This window comes from Mauremys reevesii, linkage group 21, assembly GCF_016161935.1.
Source record: "Mauremys reevesii isolate NIE-2019 linkage group 21, ASM1616193v1, whole genome shotgun sequence".
NCBI lineage: Eukaryota > Metazoa > Chordata > Testudines > Geoemydidae > Mauremys > Mauremys reevesii.
The window spans coordinates 16,240,916-16,262,441 of NC_052643.1; the positions used below are offsets into that span (position 1 = coordinate 16,240,916).

Sequence of the window (21,526 nt, forward strand, 5' to 3'; positions counted from 1 at the left end):
AAATACTGAGATGTCATGGGGAACTGTGAGGCTTAATTAATATTTAGAAAGTACTTTGCCTTCCTGGAGTGCCTTCCATAGGAAGATCTCGAAGTGATTATGATGAATCCTAGAAATGCTCCTGTTTTCTAATAACTTTTACTCTTTTAAAAAAAAAATCAGTTACTACCTGCAATTGAATCTAGTTTAATATTAGTTTTAAATTTGTTTCCTAGCAAATGTCTTCTAGCAGTAAATCAAAGAAAGCTACTGTCCTTCTGATGGTCACCAGGGGGCACTGCCTCAATAGTATTTTACCTCTGTTACACTGCTGAGAGGTTTGCACAAAGGACTCATCTATCTTGCATCCCAAGGTCTGATTTCCTGTCCCTGCTTTCCCCCCCGCTCCCCGCCATTACTCCATGCTCTCAGTTGTCTGCTTGGCTCAAGGTGACTGAAGTTCATCAACACACAATCCCTAAAAGCCTCCATTTCCACTGTGACATCCTAGGGTACCATCTGGACTGTTGAACAGCTGTGTTCCTTCAATTCTCCAACCTGAGGTGCCTTTGACACTACTTTGCTATGAAAGCAATCAATCCTGGTTGGTGCTCACACAGCCTGTGACATGTAAATTACACCCAGCTATAGTGTATGAGTGCTCTAGCCAGCCACTCCTGAATTATATTAGAGTGACACCAACAAATTCCCAGTCTCAGACTTGTCCTCAGAAATGTGTATTTTGTACTGCCCAGTACTCTCCTGGACAATACAAGCTCATAGAGCAGGGATGGGCACATTTTTTGGTCTGAAGGCCATATTGGGGAATAGAAATTGTATGGCAGGCCATGAATGCTCACAAAATTGGGTTGGGGTGCGGGATCTGGGAATGAGGAGTTTGGGGTGCAGGAGGGCGCTCCAGGCTGGGATCGAGGGGTTTGGAGAGCAGGAGGGGAATCAGGGCTGCGGCAGGGGATTGGGGTGTGGGGAGAGGTTCAGGGGATGCAGGCTCCAAGCGGCACTTACTTCAAGCGGCTCCCAGAAGCAGTGGCATGTTCCTTCTCTGGCTCATATGTGGAGGTGCAGCCAGGTAGCTCTGCATGCTGCCCCATCCACAGGCACCGCCCCTGCAGCTCCTACTGGAGGGCGAAGGAGCCGGAGCGGGGCCGTGCCACAGCTTCCAGGAGCCACATGGTGCGGCCCCCACGTTGGGCCCCAGCTGGAGTGCCAGAGCGGGGCCAAGCCGCGTGGTGTGGCTCGCGGGCCAGCTTAAAACAGCTCCTGGCCCGCGGGCCATAGTTTGCCCACCCATCATAGAGAGTCTGTCATTTTATTAATAGAAAATTATATGTACAAACCCTGTTATCTCAACTGGAGGTGTCCAAACACTTGAATCCAAACACACTGGTTTAGATAAAAAATAAAACAAGTTTATTAACTACAGAAATAAAGATTAAGTGATTACAAGTAAAATATGAGAGACAAGTCAGAATTTGACAAGAAAATAAAAGGTAAAACTCAACTAATAGCTAACTTAACAGGCTAAGTGAATTCAAAACAAAATGTCTCTTACCACATGCTTTTGCAGTGTCACGGGCTGGATGCCTCTCAGGCAGGACCCCTTCTCCAGTTCAATGCTCCTTTCCTTGTCCTTTAGGCATTGTGGATGTTGTGGGCAGAGAGAAAGGGAGAAGAGATGATTTCCTCTATTCTCACTTATAGCTGTTTTCCTCTTTGAAATCATCTCCATCTGAGGTTCAGGAGACAAAGTATTTTGCATGGGAACCTCCAGCTGTTCCATTGCCAAGATTTAAATTTCTCATGCTCACCCTTCTTCCTAGGGAGGTTGTAGAATCTCCAGCATTGGAGATTTTTAAGAGCAGGCAGGTTAGACAAACACCTGTCAGGAATGGTCTAGATAATAGTCCTTCCATGAGTGTAGGGGACTAGACTCTCCAGGTCCCTTCCAGTTCTATGATTCTTGCCAAAGAATGGCTCCTTAACCAGGGGATAGTCCATTTGATTATGTTGACACCTGGCTTAGGTATTACTAGCCTTTTGTCTCTGGGAAACTGGTTTGAAGTTGTTTCCCCAGATGTGGGGAACATGTCTTTTATATAGTAGAATCTTATATACCTCTACCCCGATATAACGCGACCAGATATAACACTAATTCGGATATAACGCGGTAAAGCAGTGCTCGGAGGGGGGGGGCACTCCGGCAGATCAAAGCAAGTTTGCTATAATACGGTTTTACCTATAACACGGTAAGATTTTTTTGCCTCCCAAGGACAGTGTTGTCACGCACATTTTACCACAACAATAATAGTCAGCAAATTATGAGTTCTCAAATGATACCTCACAAAGCATACTTTCTATGAAATTAATCATAGAAGGGGTGAACATAAGGGTACAGACTGTCACACGCAGGTTCTGTGACTGGGGTAACTGAGCACTTGAGGGTTGAGACAGAGATCTATATGGCATCTTTCCATACTAGAAGGGCAGAATCAGATTTCCTTCTCAAAAAAGACTCTCAGTCAATTATTATTCCCAGGAAAACTCCAAAACAAGTAAAGAATGAGAATTTCCTGAGGGATAGTAGGAAGGGCTGCATATTTTGGTTACTCCATTTCTCTCCCTTGCACATGCACGTGGCCTCAGTTGGAAGCAGGCCCAACTCCATTGACTCCAGATAGAGTTATGCTTGCTTTGGCAGGAGCTGAATGTGTCTACATGCCAGTATTGTAGCTGACAGACAGTAGGTGGAATGCTGAATCACTAGTCATGGATGGGCATTATTCAGTACTGTAGCCCCAGGCTGGTCTAAGCATATATCTGCGCTGCAAAGACTATAACTTCATAATTGTGTTGGCGTAGTTATGCCAGCACAGTCCCGTACCATAGATGCAGCCTACACCGAAAGAAGGGTTTTTTCAGTCAGTGCAGGAATGATACCTCTTTGAACAATATTATCTATGTTGATCAAGTGGAGACCAAGCCTAAGACAGAAAAAAGTAGAATTCCACCATAGCCACAGTAAAGATAGGAGGCCTGATACCTGACAGGGCGCTCTCAGAGTGACCAGAAAGAGGACAGAGGTGCAGCTAGCCCTGTGACTGTGTCAATACCTACCACCCAAGAACTGACCAGTGCTCTATTTACTTTGATACTCTGTTCCCTAGTGGTCAACCTTGGATATTTCAGAGAAAAATATAAAACCCCTTTAATATGCAAAATTGTCCCAAAGCTGACCATGAGGGAGCATGTTCCTTCCTGATCCCAGCTGGAGATAAGCTTCTACCATGGAGCAGCGGGACTGATCACACTGATAATTTTATCCAACCTATTGTAAGTGCAGGTGCGGTCTTATCCCTCTAAATGTCTAATCCTTTTATTTGAAACTTACTAAGCTACCTGCCTCAAATAGAAGGATCATTAAAAGGCTGGGTGCAGCTGCTCTTTCAGGAGGGGACATTTCCTTTTGTGCAAGGCTAAGGGTTTTTTTTTTTCCTCTTTTACTTCTCTATCACTTCCTGAGTTCTGAAGAAAGGTATTGAAGGATGAGGTTTTCAAATACATCTGTGATCTGAGCAGCTGTGGCTTACAGCTTAAAAAAAGACATACATGAGAAGAATGTTAATAAGACTGAGATGTGGGGAATTCTAATGTAAATGAATCAATGGTTAATAGAGGATTGGACCTCTTTTAGTCTCTCTCTTTGATGGTTACCTAACTGACTCAATAGTGCTGAATATAGAAGGATGGCGTGTAATGTCTATTGTTCAGAATTAACTCCATTATCATCCCGTAGCTGCCACTGGTTAGTTCTGCCTTTGAAGCACACATCAAGTACATTTACATCAAGTATAGATGCTCCCTAAGCATAAACCAGCAACTTTGCTAATCATAGAACGAGAGACTAGCCAGAGCAACAAGCTTCTCAGAGTACTGGAGATTGACTAGATTTTTGATTCATCCCATGGCAGATATTAGAGCCAGCATGAAGTATGGATTGGGATCTTGTTTCCCAAAACTCAGATCCAGGATTTGCTTTGGTCCCATAACCACACACAACTGATTAAGACCTCCGAGTGTGCTGTTTAAAAGCTGGGATGGAGTAATGAAAGGTGCGGTGTGGATTTCACTTCAGATGTTCATAAATCCTGATCAGAAGCACTAATGGATTTACAAGACTTTTATAATAGCATTAATATCTAGCTCTTCCATAGCACCTTTCATCTGTAGATCTCAAAGCATTTTCCAAAGGCAGTCAGTATCATCATCATCCCCCATTTTTATAGATGGAAAAAAGGAGGCAGAGGGAGAAGTGACTTGCCCAAGTTCACCCAGTAGACCAGTGGCATAGAGCTGGGTCTGCTCTGAAGAGAAACCAAAGTATTAGTCATCTTTATACAACAGATGTATTGTCAATTACCTTTCATGTCAAAGCCATGTCATGGTCCCACCCATTTGACTATCTTATGAATATCAGTGTTAGTGAATCATTATTAAAGAAATATAAAACTAGCCTCAGCAGGTAACCAGATGAAAATTGATTTTTTGTCCACTCTGCCCCAATCTGTGCCTGAAAGCAGCCTATTCTGCATTGCCCAGTTCCTTACCCTCTGACTGTGCATTTCCTGTTAAGTCAGATGCTTTCATATGCTGCAAACAGTAAACTATGGGGCAAGCTTCATGGTCAGCGATGAGATAAAAAACAAAAACAACAAACACAAAAAAACAACTTGCCCAAGCAGACCTAGGGCTGCATAGAATGGGAACTCCTTTAAAGGGTGTGTGTGGTGGATCACTCTCCAGCACCGCTGGGTGAAATTAAATTGTCATACCAGTGTACACAGGATTTCCATAGCCAAGCTCAAAATTGTCAGATATAAATAAATATATAGCAATAACATTTTAACTAGGCGGGTAAATTATCACTTGCCTATAGACTGGATAACAAAGACAGGCAGTGACATGTCCAAGGTCACCCAGCAGGTCAGTAGCAAAGCCAGGAATAATGCTAGGTCCCCCAATGCCCACTCCAGCACCCTATCAGCTAGTCCATGCTTGCTCACTAAGCAATGGGTCAGATCTTACTGCCACTGAAGTTACAAAACGCTCACTGATTTAGGAATTGCTATACTGCTAGGTTTCAGGACTGAGTCCAACTATATTGAGAGAGCAATGTAAAGGTTTATCTTACAATTTTGTGTAAAGTTTAATTAATTGAATGCTGGAATGACAGCCCTGGAGACTGATGACTTCTCCTTCCCCACAGAGCAGGTGTAGAAAGAGCACTGAAGTGCCAGCTTCCCCCACACGACCATGTTCCCCAAAGCTAACCTGGAGAGATCACAAGAGAGAGTGGCTTGGAAACCTTGACTTCATTCCAGAAACTTCCAACACCGCTGCCAGCTGAGAGGTGAAAATAGACTGAACATCCACTGTGATGCTGGCAGACTAGGTGCCAGCTCATGCCAGGACTTTACTGAACCAATCTGGCTTACATGTGGATTAGTATAGTTAAAATAGATATTAGCATTATAAGAATGTGTCTAGTGTTTAGACTTTATGGAATGCTTGTGGGATGCTGCATGTATTAATCCTACTTATAATATCTGTATCCCATTAAGTTAAGTAGAGTGTTTGCGCTGTAAACCTGTAATTGTGTAGCTCACCAAACAGGAAGAGAAGCATGAATTAAGGTAAAGTGCTTGTCCTGCACACAAGATGGCCCACTGAAGGCAAATGAGGCATTGTGTAGCATCAAAGGACAGAGGCCTGGTTGACTGCATTCCTTACTCCCTCCAGGAAAGGTCGGCCTGTGCATGAATTCATCCCATCAGCTTGGCTTCTGGAGTGAAGAGAATAAAAATCCCTGACAAGGAGGAACTAGGATCTTTATACTTGTCTGGGCTCTGAGGGGCAAAGATTCCTAAACATAAGCAAGAGGTCCCCACGCTGCTTGGCATGGGTGTGACAGTCTGTATCCTCAAATTCATCCTGTATCATGTATGTAAAATTATAAGATTCTACTGTATGACATTGCTGAGACATGCTCCAAGTTTAGAAAAGTAGGCACAGACCAGTTTCTCAGAGACAATAGGACAAACTGATGCCTCCGCGAGGTGTCAACAAAATCAAATGGACTATCACCTGGTTAAGCAGACATTTTTTGGCAGGAAGAAGGGTGTGTGAGAAATTTACATCTTGGCAATAGAACAGCTGGTGATTCCCGTATAAACAGACTTGCTGTCACCTGAACTCCAACTGGAGACTATTCTCAATGAGGAGGAAAAGATATGAAAATCACCCTCTCCCCTCATCTCTAGTGATGGTATCAACAACGTTTGAAAGACAAAAGAAGGATCATTGAACTCGGGGAAGGGTGCTGGCTGAAGAATCCATCCAGACTGCTGTAAGCATATGGTGAGAGAAACCTTGTGCTTTAAATACACTTAGCTTGTTAAATTAGGTATTAGTTTGTGTTTTACTCTCTTTCTTTGTAACCAATTCTGACTTTTATGCCTCATTACTTATAATCACTTTAAATCTATCTTTCTGTAGTTAACAGACTTTTTTTGTTGTTTTATCTAAGCCAGTAGGTTTGGATTTAAGTGTTTGGGAAACTTCATTTGAGATAAGTGTTTGCGCATATCATCTTCTGTTAATAAAATGACAGACTTGCTATGAGCTTGTCTTGTCCAGAAGGAACGAGCTGGGCAGTACAAGATGCACATTTCTGGGGACAATCTGGGACTGGGAATTTGCTGGTGTCACTCTGCAATATAATTCATGAGTGGCTGGCTAGAAGCACTCCTATAACTCAGCTGGGAATAATTTGCATGCTAGAGGCTGTGTGTGAGCAAGGCCAGGAGTGGTTGCTCTCACAGCAAAGTAGTGTAAAAGGCACCATAGGCTGGAGAATTGAGGGATACAGCTGTCCAACAGTCCAGATTGTACCCTTGGTAATGTCACAGTGGGTCAGCCATAAAGGACATATAGATCTTTTTACAGAAGCTTAAATTACCTTTTTAAGACTGTAACTTATTTGTGTATGTATGTTTCCTGCTTTACCCTTGTAAATAACACATTTCTTTTCTTAGTTAATAAATCTCTAATTAGTTTATTGCAGGATTGGCTACAGACATTTGAGATCTGAATACAACTGATCTGGAGTTAAGTGACTGGTCCTTAGGGACTGGGAGTAACCTGAATATGATTGTGATTTTTGGTGTAAAGTGACCATCTGTCACATAGTCCAGCTTGCCTGTGGGGCAAGATACTCTGGAATATCCAAGGGGATTGTCTGTGACTCCATGGTAGGACTGTTATAGTGCTTCAAGTGTTCACACTGGTTACCCGGTTAGTGAAATCTAATTACAATCAGTATGGGGCTTCTGCTCTGCTTTTTGACAGTCTGCCCTGAGGTTGGCATTCACGGTTTTGAGCCACTCCCAACAGCGTGACAGCCGCCACTAACTCTTTTCATATAGACCCAAAGTTTGGGTTTTAGCCTGTCCAATCTGAATGCTGCATTTCATAGATCTATTTGCAAGTTTTACATTTTGTAGCTATTGTAATAATATTTTTGCCCATCCAATGCACAGACTAAGCAAGCTTGCACAGATGGCTTTTTATCTATTAGACTCCAGAAGGTGGGGTTGCCATCAGGATCATTTAGAGATGTGTTTTGTAGACAGCGTTTGGGAACAGGAAGCTTCCTCGGCTGTTCACCATCACTTATTCTTGGACTCCGCCCCCATTGTACTTAGAGCATGTTCCATCAAAGCCATATGTCAGCTGTCGCAACGGGGGCACTCTTAACACATGCAGTGATGATCTCCCGTGAACTGTGATGTTATTCACAGCATAAGAGCAGCTTACCACTCATCTGAAATTATTTTCTATTTACGGCCATGACAACTCATGCTTTTATCACCTGTGATACATACATTCTGCTCACGGTTGCTGCAGGGTATTTCTGGCTTAAGAGGTAATGACAGTAATATACGCTGAAAAGCAGGGCCGCCAAAGTCTTTGAAGTGCATGGGTCCAAGGTACAGTAATTCCCGTAACCAAAAGAACCCTTTGATGAAGTATGTGCCTTGAGCTGTTATGCTGAAATGTTCAATTACACATTAAGATTTTAAGCGAAAGAAGAGAAAAAACTACAAAAGCAAAATGAGCTGAAAGGGCAAGTGTTATATTTAAACAAAACCCAACAACCCTATCAGCTGTTGCTTCACCTTCCTCCCCGTTTCCTATAGTCTCCTCCCCTTTCTTCATCACTCAGCTATGGCAAGGCAGTTGATGTGTTCTGATTCCTACTCCTTATTCCAAGCTTAGACATTTCACTCTTATCCTGTCTTCTTTCATACATGTTGTCTCTTATTGTTTGCTTAGACTGTAAGCTCTCTGGGGCAGGAAGAGCCCTACTGTATCACATATGTGCAGCACCTGACCTGATGGGGCCTTTGGGTGCTAATGTAATCAAAAGAAACTATTATTATTTCCCTACTTGGTTACCTTCACTAGTGACAAGAACAGGATTTGCATGTTTAATTCTCATGCACTTAAGTGAGCCTGTACCTCCTTGCACTGTAAGATGACACCGTAGCCACCCAATGGCTTCTGGGTAGCAGACAATGTGTTTTGCTATCCAATGGCATGACTAGAATGTCATATGGGTTCCAAAGTAGAAAGAGTGTTTCAGTTACTTCTGTTTTTGCATTGTTGACAAAGAACAATGGTTTTTCTCACACTCCACTTGGTTGTGAAAGCTCATGGCTCAACTTTTTCCATTTCAATGCAATGACAATTATCATATCATCTGTCTGACTTGGGTGGTTTCTGCCACAGAAAGGACCCAAACAAACCAACCTTGTTTTTTTCCATGTTGTCTGACCAGTTCAGCATGTAGGTGTTGAATAGGACTGGAAAGAGAATTAATCCTTGTGGGACTCCACAAATAAGGGGTCTAGTGATGATGGAGCAGTTTCCCATCACTATTTTTTGTGTGTGCGCGCGTGCGTGTGAATGCACCCATCCATCCATCCTGGAAGGACCTGCACCATTTTAGTGCATTACCCTGGACTCCTGCCACTTCTCTCAGGCAGTATAGCTTTATCTCATGGTCAACAGTGTCGAATGCTTCAGAGAGGTTCAGGAGAATGAGACTGGATGTCTGTCCTCTATCTATTGACAGGAGTTCATCCATCAGTGCCACTAAAGCTGTTTCTGTCCTATAATATGGCCTGTATCCAGATTGTGCTGGGCCTAGGATATTAGCTTCCATTAAATGAGCATGTAGCTGGCCTTTGTCGAGCTCCATCTTATTTTAGACCAAGAGAACTTGGTGACCCTTCCCCTCCTTGCTGACCCCAGACATAGCAGCTCAGATAAGGTGATTGTGCTTCCCACAGCTGAGTTTCCTGCAGTTCTTCCCTCTAAATGGCATTCTCTATGGTTAGGTGTGACTATCAATGTTAAGCTGACCTTTTAAATCACAGCTTTAAATTCCTTTTGCCCAGCCATCAAATCTCTGCTTAAACTCCCTTAAGAACATTTCCCTCCGAATAAATCCCTTCTTAACATTGCTAAAAATTCCTCTGAAACTCTTATGAAATTTACCAGCAATAGTCTTACTAACGGAAGTGAGGTACCTGAACACAAACCCTCAGTGCCAGTTGTTCTCTAGCCAGTTGTTCGTTCTCCACAATACTGAGATTTTGGTCCTTTCATCTGCCCATTGCTGGGTTTCCTGGTAAAGATTTTGCCATGGGTTCTCCCTCCCTCCTTTGTGACATTTCACTTTTCTCCTGTTACCACTAACTGAGCTTTCTGTACACCAGTTGCCAACAGCTCTCGAGCTAATCATCACGTTATCAGAGACAGCCAGCATTGTCAAGTGGATTGAGCATGGAGCTAGAAACCAGGACCTCCTGATTTCTAATCCCAGCCCTGCCACTGAATTGTGAGTGCATTGCAAGTCCATTAACTTCTGTTTCCCCATCTTTAAAATGGGGAGGGATAGCTCAGAAGTTTGAGCATTGGGCTGCTAAATGCAGGGTTGTGAGTTCAATCCTTGAGGGGGCCCCTTAGGGATCTGGGGCAAAATCTGTACTTGGTCCTGCTAGTGAAGCCAGGGGGCTGGATTAGATGACCTTTCAGGGTCCCTTCCAGTTCTATGAGACAGGTATATCTCCATATATTATATTTATTTACCTACCTCATGGGGGGGCAGGTCTTATGAGGACATAGTTACTATTTGCATAGCACTCTGAAAAGTTAAAGCAGTGGTTCTCAAACTGGGGCTGCCACTTGTGTAGGGAAAGTCCTTGGCGGGCCAGGCCGGTTTGTTTACTTGTCGGGTCCGCAGGTTCGGCCGATTGCAGCTCCCACTGGCCGCGGTTCGCCGCTCCAGGCCAATGAGGGCTGTGGAAGCAGCGCAAGGGATTTGCTGACTGCCGCTTCCCGCAGCCCCCATTGGCCTGGAGCGGCCAGTGGGAGCCGTGATCGGCCAAACCTGCGGACCTGGCAGGTAAACAAACTGGCCTTGCCCGTCAGGGGCTTTCCCTACACAAGTGGTGGCCCCAGTTTGAGAACCACTGAGTTAAAGCAATAGTATTGTATAATTCCCCTGTCCCTCCATCAATGGTTTTGTGTTTAAACAGCATCATTATTAACTGGTTTGTCATATCTCCACTTGCTCCCAGGTTCTACAGGATTTAAGCTTCCATTTTGAAAAATATTAAGTTCCTATTCCTCATGGTTACACAGAAATGGCAGGTAGATAAACCTTAAACAGCTATAAGGGAGAAATGAACTCCTTCATCTCAACAGGTTGTTAACTGAGGCCTAATTACAATTCAGAAGTTAATGATTTCACTGCTGAGCATTTTAGCAGAAACATCCTGCTATTGTTTGATCTGACTGGCTGAGGCTGAATCTGACAATAGCATTCCATTAAACCTAAAGCCATGCACTTTATATTTTGCAAAACCAAGGACCTAAGCAGAGAGAACTGTATGTGTTTATCTGTGGGTATTAGTACCAAAGGTTTTCCTTCTACTGGCTTTTCCTGAATGAGGCACAAGGGACTCTGAATTCTGAGACCCTCAAACGTTTCATTTCTCATCCCTCTCTCACCTTCACTGCACCTAGGGTGACCAGACAGCAAGTGCGAAAAATCAGGACAGGGGGTGGGGGGAATAGGAGCCTATATAAGAAAATGACCCAAAAATCGGGACTGTCCCTATAAAATTGGGACATCTGCTCACCCTAATTGCACCTTACTATGTGCAGCCTAATATAAGGTTCAGTGCACACTTACCTGCTCTGTTCTCCTTGTCAGCAAGCAGATGCTCAAAAGGGATATAACTGTCCTTCACTTGGACTGTTTTGTGCTCTGTGTAGGAACAAGAGGATGTCACAGGGCATGGCATGCTGCGTTTCTTGCATTAGCCCAGGAAGCAGGACTTGCAAGGTCACTGTGGAACCTGGGCAGCTTGCAGCATGGCTGTGGTACATATAAGTTTGTTATAAATAGGAGAGACACAGCTGGTTAGCAATCTCATCTAATCTCCATCAATTAATAAGGATAAGTGTTCATTGAGTCCAGAGTTCACGGCCTTTACAAGACGTCTGGCAGCGCCATGCAGGCAAGGGATGCTGTCAATGGGCTCAAAAATCTGTTTTCTTTGACATCTTTATTTTTAATAATCAATATTTATTCAAATTCGAAGTAGTAGTCGAAGGCAAAATCCTAAAGAAGCATTGTTCTTTTAACCTGGGCAAAGGCTGAAAAGTTCATCATTAGAATCTCAGCACAACTGAAATGTCTCCTGCCTGGTTTGTGTACTGGAGAGCTGGGAGTACGTGACTGTTACACAAACACTGGATCTCTAACATAACTCATCTGTGCTGGGCTATAATTGTTTTGCTGCTTTCTTGTAAGAGGGATTGCATCTTGATAGCGAGAGAACAACATTTAGTACTAAGAGTAGGGGAAAAGGAGCAGGCAGAGATTGGATCTATTTTTGATTCTCTCTGTATGATCTTGAGCTTGAGTATTGCTTATCCTCTGATGTCGTGGTGGCAGCAAACCCTCTTTCTACTGAATCTCTAGCATTTCCCCATCCCTTAGCTTTCAACTTCCTCATTTTCAATGTGCATTGTCATTTCATTTCCTGGCACTCAATTCCATGTTGCACTCACTTCATTTCCTGACCCCCAATTCCTTGCAAAATGCACAGAACTTTTGACTTGAGAGCATGTGATATCTCAAAACAACCTGCCCCAACCCATCAAGTGCAGCCACCTTCTCTTATCTCCCTACGTGACCTAGAGAAACAATTCTGGATATAGCAAATAATGGGCCCAATCCTCAGATGGTGTAAATTACCCTAGCAAAATTGACCTGGTCTGATATCTTTAGCCAGAGCTGCTCTGAATGAGCCATATGCTTGAGACTGGACTAACAAATAATTACATCATGCAATTAAAGTAATATCTGATCACTAGAAAACAGGATATCTCCTGAGACAACTGTGCAGAAGTTAACTAAACACCATGTTTGCTGGAAGCTGGGAATGAGCGACGGGGAATGGATCACTGGATGATTACCTGTTCATTCCCTCTGGGGTACCTGGCATCGGCTACTGTTAGAAGACAGGAAAGTGGGCTAGATGGACCTTTGGTCTGATCCAGTATAGCTGTTTTTATGTTTGTCTACAATGGCAGCTACACAAGGGCCTGATCCTACTCCTTCCTGAAGCTGTGACAAACTCCTGCTGATTTCAGTGGGAACAGCCTTGGCATTAGTGCCTAAGGCATTAATTTTGAGAGGTTCTGAGCCCTCCTATAACTTACCCCTGGGGATTTGACCTGAAGACACTCACCATGCATTAGGTGAGTACAGAATTAGGGACCTGATCCTGCTTTCACTGAAGTGAGAGGCAGTTTGTGATGACTTCAAGGGGAGCTGTAGTTTCTCAGCTTCTCTTAGGATTTGGCCATAAGTCACCAATAGATAAGAAAGTGCTTTTTGGAGGTGGGGACTTTATTTATGGCTGAGCTGGAGAGCTTCTTACATAAGGTTAGATGTATGTTCTGAGGGGCTGGGAAGGATTTTAAAGCAGGGAGAATTTTTAGCCAATTACCAAATAAAGGGTCAGGATGAATGTTCAGGGCTGCTATTTTATCCTCTGTGTTAAAGAATATTCACTAATGTGGTAACTAATAATACTCCTGGGGGAATTATGCACCACTGCACATGCACAGAATTTATGTTCCCCATAGATTTATTTGCTTCCCCACAGAAAAATGACTTTCTGATGGGGAAGCAAAGGGAAGCCACAAGAGCAGGCATGCGACATTCCCCAGCAGTATGTTTCGGGTGCCCACAGCAGCCGGCAGAGAGGTAAATCACTGTAGGGCAGGGGGCGGGACTGGGGAAGACCTGGCTGGTCAGCTGCTAGTCCCAACTGGGCTGGGTAGGACAGGACTTCCTCTTCCCCTGCACGGCATCTGGTGCTGGGTCAGACCCACCCCCAGCTTTCTCCCCCAGCTCCAGGAATCTCTGCAAACTCCTCCCCCACACCACCGCTTCCTGCACCCGTTACTCCTCAGCTGCAGGGGGAGGGATCACTGTACAGGGACCTGCTCCCCCATCCACCCAACTGCCGTGCATCCAGAACCCCTCATACCCAGACCCTCCTGATGAGCCTCACACATCCCACATACAGAACCTCCCTGAGGAGCCCCACTCCCTCTGCACCACCCTGATGAGCCACCCTGAGCCCCAACCAGCTGCACCTGGATTGCTGCCCCACTACCCCAGCATCTGGACCCCCCCCCCCGAGACTCCCACACCCAGACCATCCTGCTGAGGTCTATCTCCCCACACCCAGACCTCCCGCACTGAGCCCCCAACACTCAGACTCTCCACCGAGCTCTATCCCCCCTGCTGAGCCCCAACCACCTTCACCTGAACCCCCCTCCAGCATCCCATTACCATTGTACCCAGAACCTCCCAACAAGCCCCTGTGCATCCAGATCCCCTGTGCACCTGGATTCCCCCACTGAGCCACCCACAACCAGATGGCCCCACACAGAAGCCTTTCAATCCACACCTGGATTTCCCCCCTCCCCCTGTACCACTAAGCCCCTCCACACTTGGATCCTGCCAAGCTGAGCCTGCCTGCTCACATCTGGGTGCACCTGGCACGGAGGGGCAGGGCACTGGGGTGTTTCTGGGGCAGGCCCGGTCCTTGCGCCATGTCAGGGTTGGGTGTAGCCTCATGGCTGAAAAAAAAACAGGAGTACTTGTGGCACCTTAGAGACTAACAAATTTATTTCAGCATGAGCTTTCGTGAGCTAAAGCTCACTTCTTCGGATGCGAAAGCTCATGCTGAAATAAATTTGTTAGTCTCACTAACACGGCTGCTACTCTGAAACCCTCATGGCTGAATCTGCAGAGTGATCTCCCACTTCTGTGCAGCCAGTGGCTTGTGCTCTCCAGTGCCATGCTGGAGCCTCCACCTTTATATGACAAAATAAAATTTGCAGAATTTTAAAATATTGTGTGCAGAATTTTTAATTTTTTTGGTGCAGAATTCCCTGAGGAGTACTAATAAGAACCAGATGATGACAGCAAAATCACCCTAACTGCAGTTAAAGCACCCAACTCATTTAAACTTTCTAGAATATTACATTTTGTAATACTTTTTTAAAATAAAATCTGAATTTTTGACTGGTGAGTGACATGTGTCCCCCAGGACACCAGTTAGCACTTTTAAGGTTAATACTACCCCACTCCACCCCCCCTCTTTTCCTTTCTGATCAGGGGCGGCTCTAGGAATTTGGCCACCTCAAGCACGCCGGTCCCGCGGCTCCGGGGGACCTCTTGCAGACGTGCCTGCGGAGGGTCCGCTGGTCCCGCGGCTCCGGTGGAGCATCCGCAGTCATGCCTGTGGGAGGTCCACCGGAGCCGCGGGACCAGCGGACCTCCCGCAGGCATGACTGCAGAAGGTCCGCCGGAGCCGCCTGCCGCCCTGCCAGCAAAATGCCGCCCCAAGCACGCGCTTGGCGCGCTGGGGTCTGGAGCCGGCCCTGTTTCTGATAGTCTTGAAGAAGATGGTGGGGGAATGGCTAACCCTCTCAAGCAGTCCTAACACTGTAATAAAGAACAGCTAGCTATATGCCACATGCTCAAGTGAACCTTAGAACTGAGTGTCTTATAGACCCAGAACCATCATTACTCTGTTTGACTACCACCGTGGTTTTCACATGCTCTATGCCTGGTACATTTTGGCGACATATTTGTTTGCAAGGTAGACTCACGTTTTACCCTTTCAGCATTAATCACTAACCACAGAAAGAAGTAAAGACTGTGTAACCCCTTCCCATCACAACACAAAAGAACAAAATAATAGGCCAACCTGGTCCTAAACCCACCAGGATTCAAATTTCAGGCCAGGAACTGCCATTATATGACAAAGCTGTGCAGGTGTACCTTTAAGAATTATTAAATGCTAGAATTACTCTCCTACTGTTGTATTTCACACTTACAGAAACACCTGTGCTAATTAACTGCTGAATCACTCTTGGAATTTGCTAAGTGCATGGTCACCCAAAACCACCCCTATTATATATGGGAGGTGATCTAACTGTTGCACATTGAATTGCAATGTAAAGCATATGAAGATATTTATTCATGATCTCATCATTGACTTCACTTCCCCCTCACACAGCCCATATGTTATACTTGCACTTCTCACACAGATTAGAATCTGGTTTGTATTTAGCCTATTTAAATATTGAAGCAATAAGTTTTAAAGATGTTGCTGATAAAATTACAACATACCATGTACAGACTGGGACAAATTACAGAGGGCCTTGTTTGAGCTTTGCCTTCCTTCTGTATTACAACCAAACACTGTCAACAAGCCATGGATGCCCATCAGCTATGAAGGTGGAATAGGGTTCTGAAGGGATATGATACAAATTGTGTGTTCATCAGCTGATTAGGCACCTAAACAAAATAAGTGGTTTAAGATTATTTTTAATCCATCTGAAGCCCCATACAGAGCATGTCCAGCAAATCCTTGGATTACATGTGGCACACATATGGAGGCACATGCAGTTTCACATACTATGGTTCCTGAATGAAACATGAAGGCATTTGGCCTGTAATTTCCTTCATGGACAGGAAATCCTAACATACAGTGTGGTATCTACAACCACCATTTCTTTGCAGGCACGAGTATAGCCCATTCCCCACTCCCCTTCTTTAGAGATGAGTGCAGAAGGATTATTAGTTTTCTGTTTTTTTTTACAGCTAGGTGCCCTGTATAACTATTAGAAACTCTTAATTCTTGCCCTGAAATTCTTACAGACTTGTTTGAGGATGTAATCACTCCTTGTCTACACCACAGCTTCCACTGGTGCACTTGCTGCCATTGGTAGGGTACAAAAGGGCAAACAGAGGGAGCAAGTTCCAGATTATTTTTAAATATTTATACATGTATATGATGGTAGCACCCAAAGGGTGCAATCAGGCTTGAGGCCCCATTGTGCTGAGCTCTATACAAACATAGAAAAGAGACAATCCCTGTCATCATATGGGGCAACAGAAATAAAAGAGCAAACTTCTTTCTACTATCTGAAGACATAAATGTGGGGATATAAAAGAGGCTCCAACTAGTTGGGGATGGAGTAGGTTGATATGAGCTGCAGGGTGGAGAACAAGGTCCATGGAAAGATTTGAAAAACTACCAGGGTGGACTGGAAGTGGATAGACAGGCATTGTGAAGGCAACAGGGGATGCATGAATAGAGTCCTGCCTCCTGGAGCAAATGTAGCCTGGCTGCAGCATGCTGGATTCCATTAAGTTTCAAGATTCAGGGATTTGAGATGATCACAGAGAATAAAAATAGCAGCTGGAATAACTGCTTTGAAATGTAACTGCATCAGTCACTGTCCATGCCCTGTACGGCATCACACAGTGATAACACTTACGTTGGGGTTGCATACGGTACTACACACTGTCATGTCATGACTGCAGGGATGGGGAATCAGAAATCACAGACTCTACCCTCAGCTCTGCCATTGACTTGACGTAATTGCTAAAGATTGTACAACACCTTTCATTGCTGTTTCTGGAGATAACTATTTTCCCACTGTGATGGGTTCGGTCACAGAGATCCCCTTGGGACTGTCACCTGATGTGCTGAAATTACCTCTGAGCCCGTTTTCCCTGCCAGCTTGGGACTCCAGAACCCTGCCTTGTTGAGCCAGACACGCTAGCCTGCCGCAACACAGACCCAGGGTCTGGATCACGCCCCCAAAGCTGCAGACTTTAACTAAAAACAGCTCAGCAGGTTATCTGTCTCCAGCACACAGACACCCAGCTCTCAATAGGATCCAAATCCCAAATAAATCTGTTATACTCTATAAAGCTTATACAGGGTAAATTCATAAATTGTCCGCCCTCTATAACACTGATAGAGAGATATGCACAACTGTTTGCTCCCCCAGGTATTAATCACTTATTCTGGGTTTAGTAATAAACAAACATGATTTTATAAAGTATAAGAAGTAGGATTTAAGTGGTTTCAAGTAATAATAGCCAGGACAAAGTAAGTCACAAAGCAAAATAAAACAAAACATGCAACTCTAAGCCTAATACATTAAGAAACTGATTACGGGTAATATCTCACCCTCAAAGATGTTTGAATAAGCTTCTTTCACAGACTAGACTCCTTCCTAGTCTGGGCCCAATCCTTTCCCCGGTGCAGTCCTTGTTAGTTCCATCAGAGATCTCAGGTGGTAAGCAGGGGTTTTCTCATGACTGGCCACCCCTTTTGTCCTGCTTGAACCCCTTTTATAGCTTTGGCACAAGGCGGGAATCTTTTGTCTCTCTGGGTCCCCACCCCTCCTTCTAAATGAAAAAGTACCAGATTTAAGATGGATTTCATTATCAGATGACATGGTCACATGTCATTGTAAGATCCCTAGTCTCCATTCCCCATGGGCTGGCCCACATGTACACAGGAAGACTTTCAAGTAATTAAGGCCATTTACAACTGATTGTTTCTGGAGCACCCTTAATGGCTTCCACTTAATATGTTTACAGCAGTGATACAAGTCTATATCTTATTCTCCTAACGCCAGATATAGAAATAATACATGCAAACAAATAGGATGAACACACTTAGTAGATTACAAGCTTTCTAATGACACCATACATGGGGTATTTAGCCTAAAGCATATTCCAGTTATTTCATATATATAAGCATATTTCCATAAAGCGTATCAAGTGCAACATCACAACCACCTCACAGTGATTTTGTGAGGCATAGAAAAGATTTATAAAGCACTTTGCAAGCATTAGATAAAAGGTAGTAGGAAGGAGCATAAACTATTAGCATGATTTCTAAAAAGGTGACCAAGTAGCATTGTAGTTAAATATGTGAAGTTTTGGGCTGGAGAGGAGGAATCCACTGAACTGGAGATTTGCAGAATTTCTAGATTCTTTTGGGGGATGTCCTGATAAATCCCCTCTCATCATAAACTTCAGTTGTGAACTATTTTGGGCAAGGCTGTTTTTTTTCTTATATGTTTGTACAGTGATTGGCACAGTACGGCTTTAGTAATATAAATGAATTTTTTGTCAGCATTAATAATGTTGTCAACTCTTGCACTTTTACCGGAAGTCTGCTGTGTTCTCCACAGCCCTAGCTCTCACGGTCTCTCGGCTTTGGTTTTTTTAAAAAGGGGGAAGTTTCTAGTTCTCATGTTTGAAAACGTGACCCAAGCTCAAAAATAATGGAAATAAAGTAAGCCTAAAATTAATGTTTTTTTAAAAAAATCTCATGCTTTTTAAGCCGCTCTCGTGGGTTTTTTCATGCCCGACTCATGGTTCATGAGTGCCTGGAATTGGCAACACTCAGCATGTGTAACACGGTGACCGGGGTGCGGGGGTTCAATGGCGCAAAAAGGTGCAGCGCCCTGACCCCAAGGAGCACGATCCTCGCTCCCCACTGTCCCAGCACAGCCTGGCGCTGGCAATGGAGCAAACCCCCACAGCAGAGGGTGGGGCAAATCCACTGGACTCGGCATCCTCTCCGCCTGCGCGCAGCTTCCACCCCCTAGCCGAGGCAGCGCCACGCGCCAGCGCTCAAACAGCCACATCCCGCGCATGCGCGCCGTTGTTCGTTGCCTTTGCCCGCTCCCCATGATGGCGTGCGGAGTTTGGCGCATGCGCAGTAGCGTGATTTCTCCTCGGCCCCCGCCCTCAGACTCCGGGCCGACCCTCGCGTACGCAACCCCGCTGCACTTACCGCCTCCTTCTCCTGAATGGGAAACCGCGGCGGTCTCGCGCATGCGCAGGGTTGTCGTCTCTTCTCTCCCCCCCCCCCCCTCCTCCTTTGCCGGCTCCCCCCTGCGGGCCCGGCTGCGGCTGAGTCTCGTGAGGAGGCGGAGGAATTAGGGCGGACTATGGAGGCGCCCCGGGGTTGTCGGCCTCACTCACTGGACGGGAGCAACCGCCGCCAATACTGCCGGTTCCGACGCGCGGGCCTCTGAGGGGGGAAGAGCTCGCAGCGCGGTGAGCGGGGGACGGCGGCGCGAGGCGAGCGGGGGAGGGGGGATGGAATGGAATGGAGTGGAGTGGGAGGGGTGGGGGGATGGAGCGGGCGCGCGGGCGGGCTAAGTGGAGGGGGTGATGGAGTGGGGAGGGGTGGAGGGGGCTGAGGGGGGGAAGGGAGTGTGTGTGTGTGTGGGGGGGGGTGTCTTGGTGGCTGGTAGCTAGGTCGGAAGGGCCTGGCAGACCCAGGGCCGAGGGGTTGCTCCTAGGAGATAGCAACGCCAGGGTGCCAGGGCTGTTGTGGTGCCTTCTCATGGGAAGCAGCTGGTGCCCCTGGGTGGGCTGTTGTGAGGCAGACTTAGGGCCTTGGTGTGTAACTTTCCCAGTGGGGGAGTGGGGGTGCCCGGTGTTGTCCCCTGAAGGCTAAAGGGCCTGTCCTGGGGGAGCTGAGCATGCTGGGGCACCAGATTTTGTTGTGCCTGCAGGATGGCAGGTGGTGTGTTGGCATCAGCCGTGCAGTGCCCCTCAGGAGGATGCTTGACACACAACTGGCCTCTATGGTTAGGCTTGGCAGAGTTCAGTTTTACTTTTTTTTTTATCGTTTTGACGGATGTCAGTGTTTATTTTAAGACTTTTTTCATTTTTATTGGTTTAAATTTTCACCGTTGTGTGAAGTTATGGGGTGGCCAGATAATGGGCAGCAGGTAGCGATAGTACTAAGTTAATGACAGTAGACACTGTGAGACACAAAAATAAAGCTTTATAATGGTTAAAACATAAATTGTCAACATATCAAAATATACAAGTTAAATAGCCTTAAAGTAATCTCTGACTTCTCAAGCAGCATAGCTTTTTCTTTGCCTATCTGTAAATTTCAGTTACAATATTTATAATTAAAAAGTCAATATTTTTGTTAGCATGTGGTGAAAACTGATGTTTACTAACATTTACCAATAAAAAATAATCAATCCAAGCCTAAAGATATTTGGGTCTTTTTGGTGGTTCTTGAAGCACTGTGGATGTACCATGTGCCACTCCAGTGTTCATGACCTGTGTGTATCAAATGTGGCTTCATTGGTACAGGTCCTTAAACTGGTGACCAGCTGGCATGTGGTCCGTGCATATATATCTTACACAGAGGGTACCTCGTGGTGTAACTAGTTTCAGTGCAGATTTCTTTAGCAAAGCTATAGATGGTCTCAAGTGGTGCCTAAGAAACACACTGACAGACAATAACATTCTCATAGTTCCTGTCAACCAAGAATAATCATTCTTAAATCTCCACTGACGGGATGGAAACACACAGCTGTGCTCTCAGCCTTGGTGCAGAAAAAGAGACTATTCAACAGAGAGAATAACCCCCTCTTGCCTGTGATTGCACCTTGTCATATGAAGGAGCTCTTAGCTGGTTAATAACGTGGCTTCTATTTTATTAAACCACACAGTCTTGATGGTTGAACTGTTGGGAAAGTGGCTGGGAATTTCAGTTTTGTTCTGGGCCTTGCCAATTGAGTTATATCTGCTCTTTTTATCTTTGCTCTACATTAGAGAGGAAGAGAAACAATACAGCTAGAATGTGGCTTGAAGTGTTGCACAGATGATCTTGGGGAGGAGGGCTGCTGCAGAAAAGTTTCTATTCGGGTATTTTTTACTCTTTACAGTGGTGCTTTCTATTTTTCACTGGAAATAGAAGAGTTAGAAGTTGTATAACCATCCACTGGAAAGATGCTTCTGAGTCACAAGTGCTTTCAGTGATTGTAGCATGCAGTACTTCTTGACTCCATCCACATGAGAGGGTGGGAGGGAAATCTGTAACTAAAACATAAAAAACCAAAACAAACACTTGTCCAGCTGACACATGCTTCTCCATTGTTGGTGGGACTGAAGAGGAACCTTTGGGTGAAAACAGCTATATAAGGAAATCCTCCATTTGACTGGTTCCTTGCGTTA

General features: G+C 45.1%; 2 protein-coding genes across 26 annotated transcripts in view; one reads left to right on the forward strand and one right to left on the reverse strand.

Moving 5' to 3' along the window:
• Positions 1 to 19,466, reverse strand: part of CALML6 (calmodulin like 6) — a 235,833-nt gene extending 216,367 nt beyond the window's left edge. For 23 of the 25 annotated variants that reach the window (XM_039509211.1, XM_039509212.1, XM_039509194.1 and 20 more), the window contains exon 1: positions 19,332 to 19,466. The gene's annotated coding sequence lies outside the window, so the exon portion shown is untranslated. The remainder of the gene's footprint in view (positions 1 to 19,331) is intronic. The other 2 variants (XM_039509187.1, XM_039509185.1) reach the window with 1 other exon arrangement.
• Positions 19,461 to 21,526, forward strand: part of NADK (NAD kinase) — a 33,094-nt gene continuing 31,028 nt past the window's right edge. The window contains exon 1 of the mRNA XM_039509168.1: positions 19,461 to 19,597. The gene's annotated coding sequence lies outside the window, so the exon portion shown is untranslated. The remainder of the gene's footprint in view (positions 19,598 to 21,526) is intronic.